We start from the raw sequence: 11,559 nt of genomic DNA, 5'->3' as shown, positions 1-11,559 counted from the left end.
CAAGTATGCTGGTACAAACTGAAGCTTTAAATGACAGCACATCCCCTAAAACTACTTCAATCAGGAGCGACTTGTTCTGAGAGAAAAGAATATTTACTTACATGTGCACATAAGTATGAGAAATGTGAAAAGTCTTCGGCAATTAGACCCCATCTATCGTGATGTCATCAGTTCCAGGAGGGTGGTAAAGACATAGAAGATTAGGGATCCCCCCCTATGGAGTCTAGACGCTGGTGGTGATGATGAGATGAAGAGGGAGCTGAGGAACTGGATGTGAAGAGAAATGGGCTTTTGATGAGCTTGTCCTGGGCGCTGGATAAGGTGACGGGAGGTGAATGGGGTGGAGGAGGGCGCAGCGACAGCTCACAGGAGCAGAGAGGAGAGCAGATTTAAAGTTTGGCTGCAGCAACATGAATGGCCGAAGGATATCACAGCAACGTTTGACTGGCTAACCGGGAAAGGGAACACCTATAGTCAGCTGATTGGTGGAAGTGGTGGGAGTGGAATAGAGAGAATTGTCTTCCTGATTGAACTTAGGCTCGAGCTTCATTCAAATATTGCTTTCACGACTTCTCTAACATATCTAAGTTACTCTACGTGGACAACAACTAACAGTTACAACCTAATATACCATATTACAAATAACGTATGAGCAAAAATTATTCTGAATCTATAAAAAAGTTTCTTTGAGACCTACCGACCACTCTGAGACCTGTCCCAGCCGACATACCTGTCTTTCAGAGGCTATAGAGGGCTGAGTTTTAAAATTAGAGTCGGGCAAAAACAGCATAGCCATTTTCAAAGAGGTCCTTGAATGAAAATAGGTTCTGTAGGTACCCATGAGTCTCCCTTTTACAGACATGCCCACTTTATGTTAGCTCCATACAGTTATGAGCACAAACTATGCACTTTGCATGTAGTATAAATGTGCTATTTTCGCCTATTCTATTTGAAAATGTCTACATACTGGGTCCCTAAACAGACTTGGAATTTCATAAATTGAGTATGACCGTAAAGCTGAGACTCAATGATTCAGTGAGCCCAATTGTATTAATGTGTGATGACATTAGCCCCCACAGTAACCATTTCATTATAGTGAGACCATTTTAAACGGTATAAAATGACCTGTGATAATCACAGCTTCATGAAACTTCAGAAACACAAACTGGAGACCTTGAGCATTCAGAGGATGGGTGGCTTTCATAGGTATTGACAATAAAGTTTTCTCAGCAGTTTCCAGAACAGAAGTGCTCGCCATCCAACTGCAGAAAAATGCAGTTCTTACAGCAATCTCCGCAAGTGTTTGATACCAAATCACAATGTGGATTTTTCTGTGCTGTAACTCAAGGTCTTGGAGTGTTAACGTAGTATTTTGTAAGGGTTTGGAGCCATTTTTATCAATTCTCAAGTGGTGAAACATGTTTAAATCCCTTTATACTGTGAAGCTTTCAAATTTGAATAGGCACCTAACCAAAGCACAACGTTTATTACAGATTTATAACTAGAAAAACTTGACACACAGTGCAGAGCTGTATCTCAAATTAATCTTCAGGTCCCCAGCTTCAGGTAACATATGACCTGCTATCTCCCCCAGCACCCAAACATTTACTTTCATCCACCATGTTTCTGCGTAATATGACATAAACTCGGCAAGTTGTGTACACAAAATTTTCTCCAACTTTCCGAGTTGTTCTAACTTGAGAGGCTGTTCACGTGAGGGAACCTTGTGGGGAACTAATTGTTCTGATTTTTCCGACACCGCATGAATGCAGGATTAATCCAACCAGATTCTGTTTCAGTCTACCTAAACCAGTCATACCACTGCTGTCAAATTTTAAAACCATTCTCTTCTCCACAGCTGCCATTTGTCGTTTCAGGACGAACAGATACAACCCTCCTTCAACATTATTCACCTCCAGTTTTCATCACATCCAGTGCCCTCTCCAGCTCCATCCCATCATCCTCATCTTAACCCAACTCTCTTCACCTCCACCACCAGTGTCTGGACTCCATTTCACTCCGGAGAGACAGAAGAGTGAAGTAAAGATAAAATTTAGTTCAGTATACGAGTGTATAGATTAACTGATCATTTGTGCTGATTAAGGTTTAACAGAAGTCTTTGGCGCTTGTCTTTAGCAATATTGAGTGGCAGCAAGATAAATGACCCCATGGAGTCCAGACACTGGTGGTGGTGATGGCTGATGAATCTGAGGCTGCTGACTGCTGAGGTGGATGAGGCTGATGAATCCGTAAAGACTGGGTGGCGATGGGGAGCCGCATGACTGCAGCAACTATGGCAAAGAAACAAATTTAAATGAGGAGCAGTAAGATGATAGGCTGACAGAGAAAGTGTGTCGCTGTGCTATTGGCTGATTGTGAATCGGCTGAGGAACAGCTGATGACTCAAATGACAGCGACAGACAATGACAGCTGGAGAAAGTGATTGAGCACGTGTGCAAGGAGTGAATGGCAGGGTGAGAAAGAAACTTACAGCCTGAGCAAGAAAAGTTTTGTCTTCCTGACTGAAGTTAGAGGGAATATTCCCAAACTAACCATGGCATCTTTACCCGCTAAATACACATATCATTATTGGGTCTATTCGCCAAAGAACTTTCCGATCTTCATCTTTATCCTACACTTAAATAAATTACTGTTGACACAAAATGAAGTCTCTCCTGAAAAGACAAAAAATCTGTGTAATAGGAGACATGGATATGGCCAAAGCAGGAAATAGAATAAATAGAATATAGTACAAACCATATGTTATGTATAAAATCAAGATTGCATTTTATGATCTGCTTTAGAAACTGCACATATTGTATAGAACTGCATTAATATCCAGCAGGTAAATGTCGAAGCGCCATAAAGGGAAGAGCACTGAGCTCAGTCAGCATCTGTTCACGGCTCATCATATATTCTCAATACTGTACTAAGTGCTCGCTCAGGAAGATGTGAAGTATTGACCCGAAAAATTAATGGACCACACCAGCACAAAGACTTCTAATATTTTGATTCACGCAGGAGATTTACAGCTTCACGTTTAGTATTCCAGCTCAGTCACTATTCATAAAGGAGCCGCTGAGAGTTTGAGAGGCTGTAAAATATGATGCCAGATATTCAATAATTTGCTCTACATGTTCTCAATAAAATCGAGTGTATGTGAGCAGTTTTCAACAAGACAAGCCAAACAAAGATTTCTGCCGTCCACCTGTCTATCCACATGGGTTTTGATGCTTTTTCAGACTCAGTGTTTTATTGTCTTTTGAAAAGCTGCAGAATGTTCATCAGCTCATGTTGATATAAAGCCAAGGCAGGTTTATGTGTGGTGCACCCTTCAACATTTTAAAGTGATTTAAATAAGACATAAAAAGGCAGTCCAAAAACAATTTTAAAAGACTAAAATAAAATACAAAAACAAAACATAAAACAGGAGAATAAGTGTTGCTGCAGTGCAGTACAAACTACGAATGAATACACCAAATGTATTGATATAAAATAACTGAGAGTTGGAGCAGATCTCAAGTTTCAGATATGTGGGGCATGAAAACTGAATGCTGCTGCTCCGTGTTTAGACCTGTCCCAGACGTACAAGAGGTTTGAACAGTTCATAACAGAGCAGCAGATCATAAATGTCTTTTGTCCCTAAACCATTCACTTCTTTATAAACCAACAGTAGGCTAGTATTTCAAAATCAATTCTTTGACAGACAGGAAACCAGCGCAAAGATCTGAGAACTCAAGTGATGCGATTACTGGTCTTAATGTTCTCAATCAGCTGTTTGATCGACTTTTCAGAGAGACCTGTAAAGGCAGAATTACAGCAGACGAGCATTTTGATTTTCCATATCCTGCTGATCCTCCCTGTCTCGTGTCATTCCTTGTGTTTCCCTCCTGTTTTCCCCACCCTTTTGTTTTGCGTCTGTTTCCCTTGTCTGTCTGCTCCAGTGCTGGGCGTGGCTTCTGGTCATCTCATTACTCACCTCACAGCTGCTCTGCATCAAGTTGATTGCCACCTACCTCTCCTGCAGTGTATATATACCTGTTCTTTCTCTCCATTCATCGCCAGTTTGTTGTTGTAACCGCAAGTGGAAACTATTCAGCCAAATTCTCAGATAACTTAGATTTTTTTTTTGCTCTAGATTTTTGTATGCCTTTCCTGACTCTTTATTTTGTCGTCCTCTCAGTGCCCGGCCATTCTTACCTGTTTTTGTCTGCCACGCTCAGCCCCAGTCTCTTCATCTGTTCGGATCCTCTCCACCTAGACCTCCACCTTCTTCTGGATATTAAAACATGTTAACTCCTACCCCTGTCTTTTGTCTGCATTGTCGGTTCAGTTCGTGTTTCCATCGACCTTAACAGCTAGCTCATCTAGCACCACTGAGCTAGCTTACATTAAAACTAGCTTTGTTTACACCCCGTGCTGTCTCAAGCACGAGTCTCTCATCCATGAGCAGATGCATGCTTCCTTCTGCACTATGATACAGTGGTCAGTGTACTTTGGTAAGAGGTAAGAGGAAAAATATGTATTTTTGATTTTGGGATGAACTGTTCCTTTAAGGGGATAGAAGGCTGTTTCTGTGACTGTTCATATGTGGATTTATCCCCACTTAACTGTATGTCATCAAAGTGTTTTGGACCTTTTATATTCCACCAACTGTGAGGCAATCTCCGCATAATGACATGGATACATTTGCACCCTATAAATATACAGTGAAAATATACAAAGCAGCCAGAATGCAACCAAATATTGTCTCATTTTGAAGACTGATGATCATTTCTAGGCAAAAATAAAAGCCATAAACAGCAGATTGGAATAAAAAAAATCCTGTTTTCATTTTCAGCCGCTGCATTACCCGATGAAAACGTCGTGATTATACTTAATAAATCATCATTTTGTGAGCGTCTATTCAGTGTACTGAATGACTGTAATATTTTGGCCGTGTGAGTGAAGAGCATGAAATAAGAGATGACATTTCTTTGTGGCCAACGACCACATTCCCAAAACATTTCAAAAGGTCATGCTCCGTGTCTCAACAAAGAACCTGTCACACCTGCACACAGCCAATTAGAGTCTGACCTGAGCCTGTCAGAGCCGCAGAGGGCCAGTGGGGGTTGTGGCTGAGTGCGTGTAGTTTTGTTGCTTTTACACAGCGCACATTTTATGTGCTGTGAATTGAAAGACTGATCAGAGAAGCTTGCTCTTGAAACGTTTAAATGGATCAAAAATAATGACGTCTGCAGCTCTGAGCCAAAAGCTTTTTATTTAGTGCCAAACATTCATCAAGGTACCTTTCCTTTGTTGTCCTCAGACATTACTAAATACTACAAAACGCAGTCAGCTGGACTGGAAATGAAGTATAAAGTTTCACTAAATCAGAGATCTCAATGGGATGAAATAAATAATGGATAAAGTGTAGACAATAAATAATAAATCACAACTTTATTCCAAATGTTAATGTTTGGCTTGAGTGCTGAAGCAGCCGCAGAAACAGCCTCTTGTGGAAAATTTCTGAGCTCTCATGAATGCAAATATGACATGCTTTAAAAAAAAATAAGATTGTGTTTTCTGTGTGTGTGGCTGTCAGGTGGTTGTAAAGTCTAATAATAGCACAATGACACTCTTCAACAAGACAGAAAGCTGATGTATGACAACAGCTATAGTATCAGCAGCATCTGCCTCAGTTAACAATACAATAGTCTCTGATACACGCCTCGCTCCTCATGCTCGTCACATCAAAGACACACAAAATGCAACTACGAAACTCCGGGAATAGTGTCCTTGTTGAAAGTCAAAACACACTCACCAAAAGAAGCAACCAGGCTCTAAATAGAAGCTGCTGCAGGCGAGAGTTTTCTCTTTTAATCAAGAGGCGTCAATTAGCCTAATGGCTGCTTTAGTAAGACGAACTGTTGCACGACAACTTCAGCAGCAAGAAATAGAGCAGTAAATCCTCCGTGGAGGGCTCTGACTTATGTGTTTCTCATTCTGCTGAGGGATATACTGTATATGTATCGCTGAATATTAATCATAGTGGTGTGAGTGAGTGAGCTCAGCCTGCTGACATTTAGATTTTCATGCTTGGATGCAGACTTTTCAACAACAAGATCAGGAGCTGGAGACAAATCTGACGCATGACAGCTTGTACACTTAAGTGTCAAATCACTTAAATGCAGAATATACGAATCAGCATCAGATATCAGATATTATTACAGGGCGAACATGATTATGAGCCTTGTCATAATGCGCACTCTCGAGGCTCCAGCTGCACTTTTCACTTTATGTAAATTAGCTCTTTATCCATGTCTGTGAAATGCAATTGTGTAGATAATGTATGCATGAAATTTGAAAACAGCCAGAGCTAACACTTTACATTTGCTTAGACTAATTAATGCTTAATTTGGAATTAAACCCACGCAAACCATGCAGTCAGTGATCATGTATGACTTAGCTGTTGACAGCAAATAGATAATAATAAACTATGACATAGCAGAGGTGAAGATGTGAGTTTGTTTTAGAAAACTATAAAGTCTGACAAGCAAGACAGGAAATAGTCCACTCAATCTTTGGTTTAACCCAGGGAAAATTGTAATAGTAATCGCTCAAGGTTTTTTGTGATCTCTGGGGACAACCAAATAACATATACTTAGTGGATCAAGGTAAATTCACAGCATCACACAAGTGCACATCTCTGCTTCTGGACATGATAGTTTCTTACAAATTATGTCTAAACATTAGTTTTTTAGGATGTTCCTTCACATATAACGGCCTGTTCTGAAAGTATATATGCATTTAGGGGGTACCCTTACCCCAAAATAACCTTTATTTAATACAAACAAAGTCAGTAAAATCAGGTTATAAAGCATATTTTCATTCAATTTCTTGCACATATAAATTTGTTAGTCCATGAAAATATCGAAGAAGACCTTAAACTTGAAACATGCCTTGGCTTTTTCATTCTTTGGTTTAACTGTTGGTGCCATTGAAGGTTTATCTCTGTGACTAAGCTGCCACTTGGGAAGGCCTATTTTGTTGAAGTATCATCTAGAGATAAAGAGTGTTTCATAATACCAAAGTAGAATTTGCCACCTTGGGTGGTACCAGTTAGTGAATATTCTGGCCTGGGCCCATGGACTGGACCCATTAAATGAGCCCACTCTCACTCCGAAGTCGTCTAAATCTGTTGGAACCAACGAAAAAAGGTGCCCTTTAACATTGGCATGATATGTGGCCGGTTGCCGTTATAGTTTAACAGCGCCCAGCAGTGTCAAGGGGAAACACGGCGGGACAAGGATGAAAGTTAGGGTGGCAAAAGTCCAAGTAGGGTGGGCAGATGAGTTCAACAAACACAGACTTTCACCCAAGAGAGCCGCGTTCACATCCCATAAGATTCTAAAGCCAAGATTTGCATCAATCTGTACTGTAGGGCTGCAACGATTAGTCGACTAATCGATGACTAATCGACTATTAAAATAATCAGTGACTATCTTAGTAGTCGACTAATTGGTTTGAGTAATTTTTCATAGAAAAGTACTTTAAAAGTACCCCAAAATACTCTTATTGCAGCTTCTTATGTTCAAACATTGGCAGCTTTACACACTCTCCCATGAGGGCGAACTAAAACCCATTGGCGTGAGTACAAAACCAGACATTAGATGACATAATTTTGGAGTTTGGGAGAGACAGACTGACATTTTTCAACATTTTCGCATGTAACAGGCAGACTTGACACGGTGTCCTAGAACGTTAACAACCAACACACCTTGCACATTGAATGTGGACGTGGAAAGTCCATGACCACACATCAATATGTGACGAAGTCGGAGTGAGAATGTGTGATAAAACATGATCACCACTGATTTCCTATGTTGTTTTTGACCTTAACAAATAGAAGTTTTCACTGTTGCACTGTATGTGTTTCCGATATGCCTTTTCTGGGACATCATCATGAGGTACAGCATTTCATATTGCTTTTGCAATTTGTTTTAATTTAAATAAATTGTTTTAAGCAAATGAAAAAAACAAGATACTGATAACAAGAGTAAAGATGCTAATAGAATAGTTGAATAGAACAGAGTAAAAAGGCTGTTAATAGAACCAGTTGGCTCACACTCTATCTCCACATCAACCCAACCCTTCACCTTCCCTGCACTATGATCTCCTACATAACTCAAACTTACAGCGAATGATGACATTGTAGATACAAAATATATACAGAATTTATATCCAGTTCAGATGCAGATCTCATTGGAGCAGTGTGGCATAAACTGTAAGTGAAAAATTTGTCAACAAAATTGGTTGTTGGGTAGTAGTACCCCAAACACTGGTATAATGAATCAGAATATCCTCTTAAAAAGTGCTTTATTGAAAAGATTTACCCCAAAAACTTATTGGTAAGGTGTACATAGACCATCCAATATTAACATCATTTCACCCAGACCATGTAACTGTAAACAGTTATTCCACTAAATTCATGATGGAACTTTTAATATACAATGCAGGCAGGTATTAAAACCAATAAATAGTATGAAACATTACTACTGCAATTTCTCCTAGACTGGGCCCATTTTTGAGTTTAATTGACTGGACTAAGATCTTGGTGTTAAGGATGAGGACGATGATGATGCACAAATGTAACCCATAGTCACTTAAGTTATGACATACTATAAAAACTGCTTTTTTACTTTTAGTTCTTTATCAAGTAACAATTACTGCCAAACTGTGGCCACAATATTCTGAACTGACAGTTCCCAGTGTATTTAATATAGCTGTTATAATTAACATGGCCATTATAACCAACATTTGTAACTTATTGATAATTAAAATATGAACATGTGTTTACTCAGTGCTTAATCACTAGTAAATTGAGCAGCAATTAGTGAGCTCTAATGTAAGCCGTTCCTCTAAGTAGAATGGGTCTTTGCTGCAACTCCAACATTAACATTTATGTGCCGGAGGTGTAGCAAACATTTTAGCAGGAAACTGCAAGATGGAGCAAACACGCCCAGCTAGCTATTTTTCAGGATAAACAACATAAGCTTTGCAAAAATCAAAGAGAACTGTAGACACAGCAGAGCCGGTGAGTTATACAAAGATATATGGTCTGATGCATTTCTTTTTTCCAAGATCAGCAGTCCTGCCATTTTGTATGAGAGAAGAAAAAAACAGAAATTCCCTGAGCAGTGCAGAGGAACTGAGAAATGTGAGCTTCAAAAACATTTTTTTGAAATGATAGCAGTGTCCAACATTTATAACTCGCAGGGAATATCTCAGCCCGAAGTGGAGAGAAAGAAAGTCATATTACTTTCATCTCAGCCTTCCTCCAAACTACTGAAGTTAACTGCTCCAAAAAACTGCATCAGCAGTGCAAGTATTTAGATCCTTAATTTAAGTATAACAGCAATGTAGACTATTCTGTTACAAGTAAAATTTCTGCACCCAAACCTGCATAAGTAAAAGTACAAAAGCATCATCAGTACTTATTGTTGCAGCTGGTCGAAGTGGAGCTAGTTTTAACTACTTTATATCTGGTCCAGTGGTTCCCAATCTAGGGGTCAGCCCCCCTCCAAAGGGTCACAAGATAAATCTGAGGGGTCGTGAGATAATTAATGAGAGTGGAGAGAAGAAAAAAAGAGTTCTGCAACACAGATTTCTATTGACTTTCCTCCTCTTTTGTGAAATATTGGATAGTTTTACTTTGCTGAGTTTTGAGCAGTTCTTTAAGTGAAACCATTTGAGAAGTTTGGTGGAACTGCTAGACCGGAGACAAGAGGTGTCAACTGCTTTCTCTGTAAAAGCTTATAAGAAAAAGAAAGACTGGGACTTACTTATTTAGTCTTGAACAAAGTACAAGATTATCATACATGTTTTTATGTAAAATCCTAATGTGAAAAGCTGTCAGATAAATGTGAAAACACATTCTCACTCTGGCCTTGTCACATATTGACGTTTGGTCATGGACTTCCCACATCCAGATACGATGTGAAAGGTACCCTGGGTGTGTTGGTTGTTGACATTCTTGGACCCCATGTCAAGTTCTGCCTGTTACATGCATTGTCTCCTTTCAAAATACACGTTTCACAGGAAATTTAACATTTACACACAGTCTCTTTCAAAATAAACGCACTACATTGGTACAACACTGCAAATTGACGGGGGTTTTTTGCCTTCCACAACTAACGCATATGGTTGAATTTAGGGAACAAAAACACGTGGTTAGGTTTAGGAAAAAAGCAACTCGCCCAGGTCAAAGTTGGTGTTTGTTTCATCTGCCAAGTGTGTAGGAAAACTGTGATGGCCGATGCAAAAAACAAATGACCCTGTCTAGATGCCAGTGTTTGGTTTGTTTTCTGGGCTACTGTAGAACAACATGGCCGACTCTGAGGGAGAGGAAAAAGCCCTCAGGAACGGCGCCTGGCTTTGAAGCAAATTTTCATTGTGGCCAAACATAGAATTACAAGTTCCGGGTCTGTCACGTGATGCCATTGAGCCCCAAAAGACTCTTCCCCACAGACTAACAGTGTGAGAGAGAATTTTGTATACATTTTTATCCCAGTTTAAGTTAGCTGTTTGGTCCCACTTGGCCACCGTAGGTCTCTAGTCTACTTGCTCTATGGACTCCACAGCATGGAAGATCCTGGTAATTTCACACTGTGTAAATTGTCTTCTTGCGCCACTGAGCAAGTTTCATAGGAAAGAATGGCGGCCTGATTCCAACGCTGTATTAAGTTTCTTAATACATCTATGGAGAGGACCTGCTCTGTATGTAGATATAAACTGCTAATTCTACGATTAAAAAAAAAAGCACAACGATTTGTATTATCAGGTGATTATAAACTAATAACAACACTGTAATGAATATTAAATACAATTACTGCCAATATATTCACCTAAATACAACACACTGGACCTTTAAATGTAGTGGAGTAGGCTTTAAGTTTAAAATATTTTTAACCTCTTGCCACCCTCCGTCCTCATATGAGAACATTACAGTTTGAGTTTGCTGCACCGTATACTTCATTCTGCTTAACTAGGACCTGTTGTCCTTGTTCGAGGACATGTTCATGCGCCATCTAGTGGCAGTAAGACTGCAATACACAAGTCCATGTAAAAACAAGATGGCAGCCACCTCTGCCATGTCAGTCTGCAGCCGATCCCAACACAAAAGTGGACAAGGTAAAAAACTTGATCAGATTTTATGGTTGATACTTGTATATTTATGCTTAAGAATAATGTTTGTCGTTTGATTTTGCCTGTGGATTTTAAAGGTTTTAACAATAGTAACAAGCTTACACACTGTTAATTAGGAAGTACTCATTTGAGGACAATGGGATTTTATTTCTGTCTCTTTTGAGGACACTGAGACTTTACTATTGTATTATCGCAGCACTTCACACAGGCCAAGTGTGACAGATTGTTCCTGCAGACAAAAATGACATTGCTAGCTTGGAGTACAGAGGAAGAAAAATTCATCTGCAGTTACAAAACGAACAAATCATACGGATTTTAGATATGTTGCATTATTTGCAATTTTCTTTTGTGCACAACAGTTCAGTTCAGTTG

Source organism: Epinephelus fuscoguttatus, linkage group LG4 (genome assembly GCF_011397635.1).
Source record: "Epinephelus fuscoguttatus linkage group LG4, E.fuscoguttatus.final_Chr_v1".
Lineage (NCBI taxonomy): Eukaryota > Metazoa > Chordata > Actinopteri > Perciformes > Serranidae > Epinephelus > Epinephelus fuscoguttatus.
This window is presented reverse-complemented; position numbering follows the sequence as displayed.